Source organism: Entelurus aequoreus, linkage group LG06 (assembly GCF_033978785.1).
Source record: "Entelurus aequoreus isolate RoL-2023_Sb linkage group LG06, RoL_Eaeq_v1.1, whole genome shotgun sequence".
In the NCBI taxonomy this organism is placed as follows: Eukaryota; Metazoa; Chordata; class Actinopteri; order Syngnathiformes; family Syngnathidae; genus Entelurus; species Entelurus aequoreus.
This window is the reverse complement of record NC_084736.1, coordinates 24,579,076-24,594,893: the sequence shown is the minus strand read 5'-3', so window position 1 is coordinate 24,594,893 and position 15,818 is coordinate 24,579,076. Positions and strand designations below refer to the sequence as shown.

The window sequence follows — 15,818 nt, the reverse complement described above, 5'->3', positions numbered from 1 at the left end:
AAGGTCCGTAATATCATCGCTTACGTGCAGTGATTTCTCCAAATTCTCTGAACCTTTTGATGATATTACTAACCGTAGATGGTGAAATCCCTAAATTCCTTGCAATAGCTCGTTGAGAAATGTTCTTCTTAAACTGTTGGACAATTTGCTCACACATTTGTTGACAAAGTGGTGACCCTCGCCCCATCCTTGTTTGTGAATGACTGAGCATTTCATGGAAGCTGATTTTATACCCAATCATGGCACCCACCTGTTCCAAATTAGCCTGTTCACCTGTGGGATGTTCCAAATAAGTGTTTGATGAGCATTACTCAATTTTCTCAGTCTTTTTGCCACTTGTGCCAGCTTTTTTGAAATATGTTTTAGGCATCAAATTCCAAATGAGCTAATATTTCCAAAAAATAAACAACGTTTTCCAGTTAGAACGTTAATTATCTTGTCTTTGCAGTCTATTCAATTGAATATAGGTTGAAACGGATTTGCTAATCATTGTATTCTGTTTTTATTTACCATTTACATTTTTGTATACATATATATATACATATATATATATATATATATATATATATATATATATATATATATATATATATATATATATATATATATATATATATATATATATATATATACAAACCCTGTTTCCATATGAGTTGGGAAATTGTGTTAGATGTAAATATAAACGGAATACAATGATTTGCAAATCCTTTTCAACCCATATTCAGTTGAATATGCTACAAGGACAAGATATTTGATGTTCAAACTCATAAACTTTATTTATTTTTTGCTAATAATTAACTTAGAATTTCATGGCTGCAACACGTGCCAAAGTAGTTTTAACAACACTCAGTAAACGTTTGGGAACTGAGGAGACACATTTTTTAAGCTTCTCAGGTGGAATTCTTTCCCATTCTTGCTTGATGTACAGCTTAAGTTGTTCAACAGTCCGGGGGTCTCCGTTGTGGTATTTTAAGCTTCATAATGCGCCACACATTTTCAATGGGAGACAGGTCTGGACTACAGGCAGGCCAGTCTTGTACCCGCACTCTTTTACTATGAAGCCACATTGATGTAACATGTGGCTTGGCATTGTCTTGCTGAAATAAGCAGGGGCGTCCATGGTAACGTTGCTTGGATGGCAACGTATGTTGCTCCAAAACCTGTATGTACCTTTCAGCATTAATGGTGCCTTCACAGATGTGTAAGTTACCCATGTCTTGGGCACTAATACACCCCCATACCATCACAGATGCTGGCTTTTCAACTTTGCGCCTATAACAATCCGGATGGTTCTTTTCCTCTTTGGTCCGGAGGACACGACGTCCACAGTTTCCAAAAACAATTTGAAATGTGGACTCGTCAGACCACAGAACACTTTTCCACTTTGTATCAGTCCATCATAGATTAGTTCAGGCCCAGCGAAGCAGACAGCGTTTCTGGGTGTTGTTGATAAACGGTTTTCGCCTTGCATAGGAGAGTTTTAACTTGCACTTACAGATGTAGCGACCAACTGTAGTTACTGACAGTGGGTTTCTGAAGTGTTTCTGAGCCCGTGTGGTGATATCCTTTACACACTGATGTCGCCTGTTGATGCAGTACAGCCTGAGGGATCGAAGGTCACGGGCTTAGCTGCTTACGTGCAGTGATTTCTCCAGATTCTCTGAACCCTTTGATGATATTACGGACCGTAGATGGTGAAATCCCTAAATTCCTTGCAATAGCTGGTTGAGAAAGTTTTTTCTTAAACTGTTCAACAATTTGGACACGCATTTGTTGACAAAGTGGTGACCCTCGCCCCATCCTTGTTTGTGAATGACTGAGCATTTCATGGAATCTACTTTTATACCCAATCATGGCACCCACCTGTTCCCAATTTGCCTGTTCACCTGTGGGATGTTCCAAATAAGTGTTTGATGAGCATTACTCAACTTTATCAGTATTTATTGCCACCTTTCCCAACTTCTTTGTCACGTGTTGCTGGCATCAAATTCTAAAGTTAATGATTATTTGCAAAAAAAAAATGTTTATCAGTTTGAACATCAAATATATTGTCTTTGTAGTGCATTCAATTGAATATGGGTTGAAAATGATTTGCAAATCATTGTATTCCGTTTATATTTACATCCAACACAATTTCCCAACTCACATGGAAACAGGGTTTGTATATATATATATGTATATATTACTCTGCAAAAGGTGCTTTAAAACATGACTAGCTAGCTAGCGGCTAACGTCCACCCGCAGTCGGCAGTGTTTTAGCGACTACTTAATCACGAATCATCGCCTCCATGGTGACAAACAAAGTAAGTAAGTTTCTTACAAGTATCGAGGAATAGCTAAACCTGTTTCACTACACACCATAGTGTCAATACAATAGCTAACCGCTAACAGCAAGCCAGCTCTCCTGAATGTAAAGCAATCTGCACAGACACCGACTGTAACGATACCAAGTACAAGAGCCGTGTACAGTTAATACTACAATGATTACGTTGATATTTTTTACTATCACAAAATCTTTTGCCATTTTGTATTGTTTATAAACTCAGGAAATAAAGTCTCTGGACACAGGAGAACTTTAATTATGACCAATGTATGATCCTGTTACTATTTGGTATCGGAGCCATACCCAAATTTGTAGTATCATCCAAAACTAATGTAAAGTATCAAACAACACGATCCACTCTTCCCTCACTCGTGAACAAGACTCCGAGGTACTCGAACTCCTCCACTTGGGGCAAGATCTCCTCCCCAACCCGGAGATGACACTCCACCCTTTTCCGGGCGAGAACCATGGACTTGGAGGTGCGGATTCCCATCCCAGTCGCTTCACACTCGGCTGCGAACCGATCCAGTGAGAGCTGAAGATCTTGGCCAGATGAAGCCATCTGGACCACTTCATCTGCAAAGTCTTCTCAGTTATTAAATGTTCCCAAATACTGTGCGTTGTTCGTAACCCGCAGCTAGCCTAGCTTAGCTAACGTTAACATCCTAATAAATGCTCTGTGTGAAACCAAATTAAAAGGGGCTTTAATTCAAACTAACCAGTGTGAACACACCATCATGTACCAGGTGATGCCGTTCAAAAGGGATGTTTGATCGTCTTACAGCTGCTATCAAGGCTATTCGCCGTCTCTTGACCAGCTCACTGAATCAAAATATTTGCTTTTATGCTGGAAATGAGACCAATCTCACTAAATCTTTTTTTTTTTTTTGGAGCGAACCTGCTCAGTGGCCTTGTGGTTAGAGTGTCCGCCCTGAGATTGGTAGTTCGTGAGTTCAAACCCCGGCCGAGTCATAACAAAGACTATACAAATGGGACCCATTACCTCCCTGCTTGGCACGCTGCATCAAGGGTTGGAATTGGGGGTTAAATCACCAAAATAATTCCCGAGCGTGGCCACCGCTGCTGCTCACTGCTCCCCTCACCTCCCAGGGGGTGGAACAAGGGGATGGGTCGAATGCAGAGGGTAATTTCACCACATCTAGTGTGTGTGTGACTGTCAGTGGTACTTTAATGACCACGATTTTGGTAGTTTTTTATGTCACACATAATTAGAACTTGTTATAGAAAAAAAACAACAACTTTAGTACAGTCTTGCATTCAACCCAATGATCTGATGCAGTAAGACCCATAATGCATTGCGTTTCCACGTCCCACTTTCAAACCCTTGCTGCCTAAAGACGCACAATCGAAATCATGACGTCTTCGCATGCAAGTCTTTTTTTTTTGTTCTGGCAGATCAATAATGGAGTGTCAGGTGAGCGAGTGAAATGTTGTGCAGGAATAATGAAGAAGTGCAAGAGTGACTCTCAGGATTTGTTATTGGCGGAAAAAGAAGCATAAAAATTGATTAGAGATCTAATTGAAGATGCGCTGCACAATAAATCCTTTTATGGCCCGTTTGTGGCCCAGAAAAGAGCGAGGAAATGGCAAATGAGAAGTTGTGCACATTTACTACTCAACTGTCTCAAAGTGCCACCAAACTTTTCACCAAAATCGCGTTTTCATTGCTCTCATCGGTTTGTTTTGAACTTAGTGTGTTTGTATTGTTCTGCATATTTAACATCGTGGCCACATGACTACAGATATAAAATAGCCTCTATAATAACCACTATTTGAGAAAAACACTGTGATATTATTATTTTTTGTTTTTAGCAATTGCATTGTGACTTTTGGAGAAACTAATCTTATTGTATGTAATGTAATCTAATCTAATCTAATCTAATCTAATCTAATCTAATCTAATCTAACCCATGGCACTCTGCATTATCATCCATACTTTTATGTGGTTGTTTTGTTCAAATATGTCCGCATTTTTTGATCTACTATGGACTACTTTTAAGTGGCAATGTCTTATAGAATAGTTGACTATTTGACGATTACTGATTGTTTCGTGAATGAATGAATGATGTTTGGTGTAAGACTATGAATACATAGTTGGTCTATGAATGTATTAGTTAAAGGCCTACTGAAATGAAATTTTTTTATTCAAACGGGTATGGCAGATCCATTCTATGTGTCATACTTGATCATTTCGCGATATTGCCATATTTTTGCTGAAAGGATTTAGTAGAGAACATCGACGATAAAGTTCGCAACTTTTGGTCGCTGATAAAAATAGTCTTGCCTTTACTGGAAGTAGCGTGACTTCGCAGGTTGAAGGGCTCCTCACATTTCCCCATTGTTTACACCAGCAGCGGGAGAGATTCGGACCGAGAAAGCGACGATTACCCCATTAATTTGAGCCAGGATGAAAGATTTGTGGATGAGGAACGTGAGAGTGAAGGACTAGAGTGCAGTGCAGGACGTATCTTTTTTCGCTCTGACCGTAATTTAGGTACAAGGGCTCATTGGATTCAACACTTTCTCCTTTTTCTATTGTGGATCACGGCTTTGTATTTTAAACCACCGCGGATACTATATCCTCTTGAAAATGAGAGTCGAGAACGCGAAATGGACATTCACAGTGACTTTTATCCCCACGACAATACATCGGCGAAGCACTTTAGCTACGGAGCTAACGTGATAGCATCGGGCTTAACTGCAGATAGAAACAAAATAAATAAACCCCTGACTGGAAGGATAGACAGAAAATCAACAATACTATTAAACCATGGACCTGTAACTACACGGTTAATGCTTTCCAGCCTGGCGAAGCTTAACAATGCTGTTGCTAACGACGCCATTGAAGCTAAATTAGCTATGGGACCTCACAGAGCTATGCTAAAAACATTAGCTATCCACCTACGCCAGCCAGCCCTCATCTGCTGATCAACACCCGTGCTCACCTGCGTTCCAGCGATCGACGGAGCGACGAAGGACTTCACCCGATCATCGATGCGGTCGGCGGCTAGCGTCGGATAGCGCGTCTGCTATCCAAGTCAAAGTCCTCCTGGTTGTGTTGCTGCAGCCAACCGCTAATACACCGATCCCACCTACAGCTTTCTTCTTTGCAGTCTCCATTGTTCATTAAACAAATTGCAAAAGATTCACCAACACAGATGGCCAGAATACTGTGGAATTTTGCGATGAAAACAGAGCTTTTTGTATTTGATACAATGGTGTCCGAATACTTCCGTTTCAACGATTGAAGTCACGCGCATACGTCATCATACATAAACGTTTTCAACTGGAAGTTTCGCGGGAAATTTAAAATTGCACTTTATAAGTTAACCCGGCCGTATTGGCATGTGTTGCAATGTTAAAATTTCATCATTGATATATAAACTACCAGACTGCGTGGTCGGTAGTAGTGGCTTTCAGTAGGCCTTTAATGTTTGGCATATGAATAAAGGTATGTGAATGTGAATGAATGTTTGGTGTATGAATGAATGCATTGTTTATTGTGTGAAGGAATGTTTGGTGTATAGATGAATGAAAGTTTGGTGTATGAATGTGCTGAATATTTGGTGTATGAAGAAGTATGACTGTTTGGTGTGTGAATGAATGAATGAATGGTTGGTCTCTGAATATGAATGATGGTCTATGATTGTATGAATGTTTGATGTAAGAATATGAATGCATCTTTGGTCTGAATATAAATGAATGTTTGTTGTAGGAATATTAATGAATGTTTGTCGTATGTATGAATTAATGTTTGGTGTATTAATGTGAATGAAAGTTTGGTGTATGAATGAATTCATTTTTGGTGTATGAATAAACACATTTTTTTTGTGAATGAATGAATGTTTGGTGTATGCATTGATGGATATTTGGTGTATGAATAATTGAATGTTTGTTGTTTGTATGGTGTACATATGTGAACGGATGTTTGGTGTATGAATGTGAATGAATGTTTGGTGTATGAATGAATTAATGTTTTGGTGGTGATCTAAGTCATAGGTGCAAATTGGCAGCTAGGTTTGGCATATAAATAAATGAATGTTTGCTGCGATGAGGTGGCGACTTGTCCAGGGTGTACGCCGCCTTCCGTCCGATTGTAGCTGAGATAGGCTCCAGCGCCGCCCGCGACCCCGAAGGGAATAAGCGGTAGAAAATGGATGGATGGATGGATGGATGGATGCTGTAAGGAAAAACATGTTTGTGAATGAATGAATGAATGTTTGGTGAATGAATGAATGGATGCATGGTGTATGAATGTGAATGAATGTTTTGTGTATGAATTAATGAATGTTTGGCATATAAATAAATGAATGTTTGATGTGAGGGGAAAAAGAATGTCTGTTTGTGAATGAATGAATGTTTGGAGTATGAATGCTAATGAATGTTTGGTGTATAAATAAATGAATGTTTGGTGTATGAATACATTTATGTTTGGTTTAGGAATGTGAATATATTTTTGGTGTATGAATGAATGAATGTGTGGTGTATAAATGTGAATGAGTGTTTAGTGTATGAAAAACTTAATGTGAATACATGTTTGGTGTATGAAAGAATGAATGTTTGGTGTAAGAATGACTAAATGTTTGGTGTATGAATGAATAGATGTTTGGTGTATGAATGAATGAATGTTTGATGTGAGGGCAAAAGGAATGTCTGTTTTTGAATGAATGAATGTTTGGAGTATGAATGTTAATGAATGTTTGGTGTATACATACATTAATGTTTGGTGTATGAATGAATGTTTAGTGTATGAATAAATGAATGTTTGGTTTAGGAATGTGGATATATTTTTGGTGTATGAATTGGTTGTTTGGTGTTTAAATGTGAATGAATGTTTAATGTTTGACAAAATTAATGTGAATAAATGTTTGGTTTATGAATAAATTAATGTTTGGTGTATAAATAAATGAATTTTTGGTGTATGAATGAATGAATGTTTGGTGTGTGAATGAATGAATGTTTAGTGTATGAATAAATTGATGTTTGGTTTAGGAATGTGAATATATTTTTGGTGTCTGAATGAATAAATGTTTGGTGTATGAATGAATAGATGTTTAGTGTATGCATGAATGAATATTTAGTGTATAAATAAATGAATGTGGATATATGTTGGTGTATGAATGAATTAATGTTTGGTGTATGAATGAATGGATGTTTGGTGTATGATTGAATGAAGATTAAGATTAAAGATTAAAGTACCAATGATTGTCACACACACGGTAGGTTGGAGTTCAAATCCCAGCCGAGTCATACCAAAGACTATAAAAATGGGACCCATAACCTCCCTGCTTGGCACTAAGCATCAAGGGTTGGAATTGGGGGTTAAATCACCAAAATGATTCCCGGGCGCGGCGCCGCTGCTGCCCACTGCTCCCCAAGGGGATGGGTCAAATGCAGAGGACAAATTTCACCACACCTAGTGTTTGTGTGACAATCATTGGTACTTTAACTTTAACTTTAACTAGATGTGGCGAAATTTGTCCTCTGCATTTGTCCCATCCCCTTGGGGAGCAGTGGGCAGCAGCGGCGCCGCGCCCGGATGTTTGGTGTATGAATGTTTGGTGTATGAATGAATGAATGTTTTGGTGGAGATCTGAGTCATATGTGCAAATTGGCAGCTATGTTTCCATCAGGGCAGCCCTGGCTTTGAATGTGGCTTACCATCATCAATGTTTTTATTTATGTATTCATATATTTCTTCTTCTTCTTATTATTATTATTATTACATGTAGTTTACCACCATCATGGTGTCTAATATCATTATGATTAACTCTATATTAACACTATCAATGTGTAAATGTGGAGTGAATGAATGATGGTTCTCAGTGTGACTCGCTTTGAGTAACTAGAAAAAACACTTCATGATATAATCCATTATTATTATTATTATCATTATTATTATTACAATCCTAGTGTGTGTCAGTGGCCCTCACTAGAAGAAGTGCAAACATCGGGCATAAGCGCCATCACCTGAGCGTGAGGCAGTAAAGGGGCAAGTAGAAGCTGCTAGAAAATGTTAAGTGCTGCAGTCACGGCTGTGATGCTGAAAGATGCGGCGTGTCGCTCTTTGGACGCCATAATGGAGACAAATGGCGGCGGTGAAGCCGACTGAAAAGACAGGTGAGAGGTGGTCAGGTGTTCACAGTGCTTTTACATACGCAATCAAACCCTCCATCAAACACACACACACACACACACACACACACACACACACACACACACACACACACACACACACACACACACACACACACACACACGCACACACACACACGCACACACATACTCTCTTGTATTTGTTACCTTCTTGAGACCTCTCAAAAAGCCTACCTCTGCAGGACCAGCCTTTCTAGATATATAAAGATGTGTATTTAGAACATTAACAATATATACATACTATGCAAATATAAAAAAAGCTTGTTGTGAAAAATGAGTTGGAATTTCACAAGAAAAAGGTCACAATTTCACAAGAAAAACTTTGAATTATGGCAGTCTTATAATAAAAGTCAAAATGTTACAAGACAAACTGAACATTTGTGCAATATTATGATAAAAGTTGGAATTTTACTCAATAACAGTTGCAATTTTACAAGAAAAGAACTTTATGAAAAGAGTCGTAATTTTACTCGACAAATTACAATTTTATAAGAAAACTTTAAAATGTTGGCAATATTATAATTATAATCGGAATTTTACTTGGGAAAATTATGACAAAAGTCAAAATTTTAGTCCAAAAATTTCAGTATTTTACAAGAACACCAAAAAAATTGGCAATATGCTGATAAAAGTCAGAATTTGATATGACAAATGTCACCATTTTGCATTAAAAAGTAATAATTTTACATAAAAACATCATAATTTTACAAGAAAATATTGCAATATAACAGAAACAGAAAGAATATCAGAAATTGTTCCGAATTTTATAAGAAACAAGTTGACACATAGTGAGAAAAAAAACTGCTTTTAGTTAATTTTTAAAACATTTTTATTTTTGGTTTGTAATTGTTTTTTAATCTTCATTACTTACTTCAAGTTGTTACAGTATGTCTCTATATACATATTTATTTATTTATTTTAATTAATTTTGGCCAAAGGGGACACGCTTGTTATAACATATGTTGACCTTTTTGGGACCACCCTAAGTTTGATATATTGCAAATGAGATCTCTATTTTAATTTTTTTGTAATGTGCTTAAGGCCGATGACAAACGAGTCACGGACCACAGATGGCCCCTGTGCCACACTTTGGGCAACCCAACTGTAGCAGCTAACTGTTTAGTACCGTAGTGTATTTGTTCATCCTATGGTCACGTATCTTACGTCAGCACCGGAAGTCGTAAAATCAGTTGTTCACCTGGTGAGTTTTTTCGGGGATGTATAGGGCAGTCCTTCTTTAGCTGCCGTCTTGTTTTATCATATATTGCTGCCTTTGCACCTGTCAATGTTTACTTTTGGATGCACATTCAATCAACAAAAAATCCTGACTTTGGAGCAATGTTCACGGACTCTAGTATTTGGCTCTCTATTAGATGCGATGGTTTTCTGTATTGGGACCATGATTTATGTCCTAACTTGTTCACACCTCCTAATATGGAAGGTACTTTTCCTTGTTGATGTCACAAGAAGAGTAGAAATACAAGAACACACACACACACACACACACACACACACACACACACACACACACACACACACACACACACACACACACACACACACACACACACACACACACACACACACACACACACACACACACTCCTTCTTCCCCATAAAAAGCAGATTTACGGAGAAGCTTTTAATGACAGCAGCTACACGCCAGTCACGTGACCCGGGCGCCCGGCATGCCTGTTCCTCATTCCAAAGGAGGCCAACTCATCTCCAGCCAATGAGAGGCGGACACGTGGGTCGGAGGTCACCACGGTCGTCGCCGAAGCGACGCGTGTTGCCGCTGATCACTTCGTTAAGAAAAAGTCGCCCACGCAGGCGCGCCTTCGTTGCGCGCCACGGCTAAGTGGCCATTACGAAATGCGTTTATAATCGAAGTCACGGCGAGGAGCTGAAGCTACAAAGGATGTTTTTCATGTCGCGGCGCCCTCTTCGCTTGGCGCCATGTCAAGGCCCCGCATGCTTTGCTGCCGTTGCCATGACGACGCTACGCCGCTTCCAAATGTTTGTATATCAAAGGACGTGCAGCGGCGTTGGCGCATAATGTGCACCAGGATAATAAAACAATATTTCATTTCTAGTCAAGTCATTGCAAGCTTTGACTTGCTGAAGGTTTTAAACCATCGACAATATTTTTTATGCAACACATGCACAGCAGTGCCTCAGGAACCCTGTTTGATTACCTCCACCTGGAGGTTGTGCACTCTCTGGCTCGTTAGTCGGTTAGTTAGTAGGGGTGGTGTTATGTACTCATTCTGCTTCAGTATGGTGCAAACTTGCAGGACTACGCTCCAACTGCGTCACCAAGTTAGCTCGCTACACGCTCTGTCATGTTTTTGATGATTTCTTTCATTAATTCAACAAATATCTTCCCCTCAGCACTGCGGTTCAGGCCCACTTTCTTCACAACTTTGCTTGGAAAAACAAGGACATCTCCATCTCTAGCTGTTAGCTAATGCGAGCGAGTAAGACCGGATGTTTTGGTCAGGTCTTACGGGGTTCTCTGTGAATATTCACCACGTCAGTGTTGAGGGGATATTTTCCCTCGTTTGGGCAAAAGGCCATAAAAATGACTAGCTTTGGCCTTGGTTCTGCTTGGAACGCCTTAGAAATGATTCAATGAAATGATATTCATTGAATTAAATAAAGAAATCATCAAAAAGATGACAGAGCGTGCAGCTCGCTAACTTGGTAAAGCAGTTGGAGCGTAGTACTGCTAGTTTGCACCATATTAGGCAGGATTATTCCATTACACCAGCTAAGGATGTTAAAATATCTAAACATTTATCCATGAAAATATTGAGAAGCTGTAGATGGTGTGTTCGACATAAAAGCAGCTAGAAATAGATACCATAGAAGTCCAGTACAAGGTAAATACTGTAAATTTTTATTACATAAAACTACTGTACTTGTTTGTACTACATTCCGTTGTATTGTTTTACATAATACTTATTTTCTAAAAGTATGGTTTTTTTAAAGGCATGATAAATGTTAAAATGGTGATGTTTTGGGGGCCCAGCTCTTGTCAACAAGCTGTCCCACCACTCTGGTCGCTTTGGTGTAGAACACATTAAAGCCTTCTACAGAAAGCTAGGAGTATCCAACGATGATTTCAAATTACAAATGGTCACAGCTGATGAGGTGTTTAAAAATTGAGCGCGCTCCACCCTAACAAGGCCACCGGCCTTGATAATATTCCCTCCAGATTCCTCAGGGACTCTGCCTCCATCATTGCCCCGATCATCACGCACATAATAAACCTATCAATTACACAAGGCCAAGTACCAAAAGATTTTAAGATAGCAAGAGTAACTCCCCTCTTTAAAAAAAGGAAGCAAATTGGAACCTGGCAACCGGATGTTTTGGTCAGGTCTTACGGGGTTCTCTGTGAATATTCACCACATCAGTGTTGAGGGGATATTTTCCCTCGTTTGGGCAAAAGGCCATAAAAATGACTAGCTTTGGCCTTGGTTCTGCTTGGAACGCCTTAGAAATAACGAGCTTTGGCCTTGGTTCCATGTGAAACACCTCAGAAATGAAAAGCAGTTGCATTGGTTCTGCTTGGAACGCCTTAGAAATAACAAGCTTTTGCCTCGGTTCTGTGTGAAACACCTTAGAAATGACGAGCAGTTCAATCAATGAACCAGAGCCCACATAAGGGCAAGGAAAAACTCACAACCCCAATGGGACGTCGATGTGAATGACTATGAGAAACCTTGGAGAGGACCGCATATGTGGTTGACTTGAAGATTTGAAACAAAACTCCCCACATTTGTGTCAAAGTACAACACGCACGCAACAAAGCAAAGGAAAAAAAATGTTGACAATAAAACTAAATCAAGTCCAAAGTGTCCAAAAGGTTGAGAAAACAACACAAACAAGTAAAACGGTGCAACAGGGCAATCCGGAAAGACGGAGCATGACGGCCATATTCGCTCCTCCAATTACGCGTGCACTTTTGCTCCGGCGGCTTGTAGGATGGCTTCTGAACAGCGTGCGGCGTTTTAAAGGGCAAACAGGAAGCCTTCATTTCTAAATGCACGCGGCGAGGGAGCGAGGGGGCGTGTCATTATACGAGGAGGAGGACAAAAACGTCGGCGATGAATTATTACAGGGGACGCTTCCTCCGGTCACATGACGGGTCACATGTCCCAAGGCCAGCATTAGACAACCCCCACCATCCCCCCTCCCCCATCCACATTTACATTTTGTTGCAGAAGAATAACCTCAGGAATAAATAAACATAACCTGCTTGATCACCTTCCATTAGAGATGGTCCAATGATACGGAAGCATGCATTATGCAACACGAGCAGTGATACCGTGTCCTTCCGTGCGTGTCACTTTAAGAAATAAGCATGACATATCCAACATTTTGGTTGTGTTACCTCCAAAACCAGTTCAAAGAACTAGAAAATGCGATTTCGGTGGAAATATCGTGTGAATGCTGAAGAGCCAAAGCCAAACTAAATTGTTAATGGTTAGCAGGCTGTCCAGATAGCGTCCAGTAACCAACAAATTATGAGCAAAATGAGCTAATAAAGCTAGCATGTGAACAGCACAATGCTAACAACAGTTAGTTTAATTAAAATGCCAAAATATATGACATTGAGGTGTATACCTGGTAAATTAGCTAAAAAAAAAACTAGCCTGCTAAAATGCCAACTGTAGCATGCGTCAGGTACTAAAATATATTACTCTGTATACCTGAAAAATGTGTTAAACATGCTAGCATGCAAAGGTTAGCATACAATAAATACCAAAATATGACACTTGTGTATATCTTAAAATTTTGATAAAAAGCTAGCCTACTAGCGTTAGCATGCTAACAGGTAGCATTTATCAAGTGACAACATTTTTGATACTTGGGTGTATACCTGGAAAAGTAAATAAAAAAAAAACTAGTATGCTAAAATGCCAACTGTAGCGTGCGTAAAGTAATAAAATGTTACTCTGTGATGTTTACCTGAAAAATGTGTTAAACATGCTAGCATGTAAACATTAGCATGCATCGAATACCAAAATATGACACTTGTGTATATCTATAAAATTTGTTAAAAAGCTAGCTTACTAGCGTTAGCATGCTAACAGATAGCATTCATCAAGTAACAACATTTTTGATGCTGAGTTGCAAATTTAGCTAAAAACAATTGCATGGCAAAATGCCAACTGTCGTATGCGTCAAGTAATAAAATATGTTACTCTGCGATGTATACTTGAAAAATGTGTTAAACATGCTAACATGCAAACATTAGCATACATCAAGTACCAAATTATGACACTGGTGTATAACTGTAAAATTTGCACACACACACAAAAAAAGCTAACAGGTAGCATTCATCAAATACAATTTTTTATCCTGGGGTGTATACCTGAAAAATTAGATGAAAAAACAAACAAACTAGCATGCTAAAATGCCAACTATAATGTTTGTCAAGTAATAAAATACTGTATGTTACTCTGCGATGTATACCTGAAAAATGTGTTAAACATGCCAGAATGCAAACAATAGCATACGTCAAGTACCAAATTATGACACTGGTGTACAACCTATAAAATTTGCAGAAAAAAAAGCTAGCCTAATTGCGTTAGCATGCTAACAGGTAGCCTTTATCATTTAATAACATTTTTGATCTTGGGGTGTATACCTGCAAAATTAGATTAAAAAAACTAGCATACTAAAACGGCAACTGTAACGTGCGTCAAGTAATAAAATGTTACTCTGCAATGTATACCTGATAAATGTGTTAAATATACTAGCATGCAAACGTTAGCATACATCAAATACCAAAATACGACACTTGTGTATATCTATAAAATTTGCTTAAAAAGCTAGCCTACTAGCGTTAGCATGCTAACAGGTAGCATTGATCAAGTAACAACTGGGGCGTATACCTGGAAAATTAGATTTTAAAAAAAAACTAGCATGCTAAAATGCAAACTGTAATGTGCGTCAAGTAATAAAATGTGTTAGTCTGCGATGTATACCTGAAAAATGTGTTAAACATGCTAGCATGCAAACATTAGCATACATCAAGTACCAAATTATGACACTGGTGTATACCTATAACATTTGTAAAAACAGCTAGCCTACTAGCGTTAGCATGCTAACAGTTAGCATTCATCAAATACAATTTTTGATTCCGGGGTGTATACCTGGAAAATTAGCTAAAAAAAAATTGCATGGTAAAATGCCAACTGTAGCATGCGTCAAGTAATAAAATATTACTCTGCGATGTATACCTAAAAAATGTGTTAAACATGCTAGCATGCAAACATTAGCATACATCAAGTACCAAATTATAACACTGGTATATACCTGTCAAATTTGCGAAAAGAAAAAAAAGCTAGCCTACTAGCGTTAGCATGCTAACAGGTGTACCATTCATCAAGTAACAACATTTTTGATCCTGGGGTGTATACCTGCAAAATTAGATTAAAAAACTAGCACGCTAAAATGCCAACTGTTGCGTGCGTCAACTAATAAAAAATAAAACGTTGGCATACATCAAGTACCAAAATATGACACTATAGCATGCTAACAGATAGCATTCATCAAGTAACACTATTGTTGATGCTAAGGTGTATAGGTAACATGCTAATATTAGAATGCTAACTGCTAAAAAACATAGCTACGGGCCACAAATGGCCCCTGGGCGTCGCTTTGTACACCTCTGACCTGAATAGAATGAAGAAAAAGGAAAAAAAATATATACCATAGCACTTTTATCACAATGATTGAATTGGTTCATAAGGTGATATATTTTATTGTTCTACTGTGTGCCTCCAGACTGGTGATTATTTGTGTGTTTTTTAAAGTTTTTTTAATGCTTGTTTTATTCTGCATTGACGCCAAATTCCAAACGTCTGCACAACTGTTTTACATTCACATACTATACCCTCCCCGGATTGCTAATAATCAAATGTAAACAATCAAATGCAGATACTTTTTCTTTTTCTTATGCCTTCTGATCTCTCTCTCTCTCTCTCTCTCTCTCTCTATGTCCACTACTTGATGTCCATACCCCCCCCCATCCCCCCCCCCCACCCCCCCCTCCACACCCCTGATTGTAAATAATGTAAATAATTCAATGTGATTATCTTGTGTGATGACTGTATTATGATGATAGTATATATGATAGTATATATCTGTATCATGAATCAATTTAAGTGGACCCCGACTTAAACAAGTTGAAAAACTTATTCGGGTGTTACCATTTAGTGGTCAATTGTACGGAATATGTACTTCACTGTGCAACCTACTAATAAAAGTCTCAATCAATCAATCAATCAATCAATTAAAGAAA

The 15,818-nt window shown here is 38.6% G+C and overlaps 1 protein-coding gene across 1 annotated transcript in view; it reads left to right on the top strand.

The window, feature by feature from the left end:
* Positions 1-15,818, top strand: part of LOC133652011 (RNA binding protein fox-1 homolog 3-like) — a 1,102,970-nt gene that overhangs the window by 124,663 nt on the left and 962,489 nt on the right.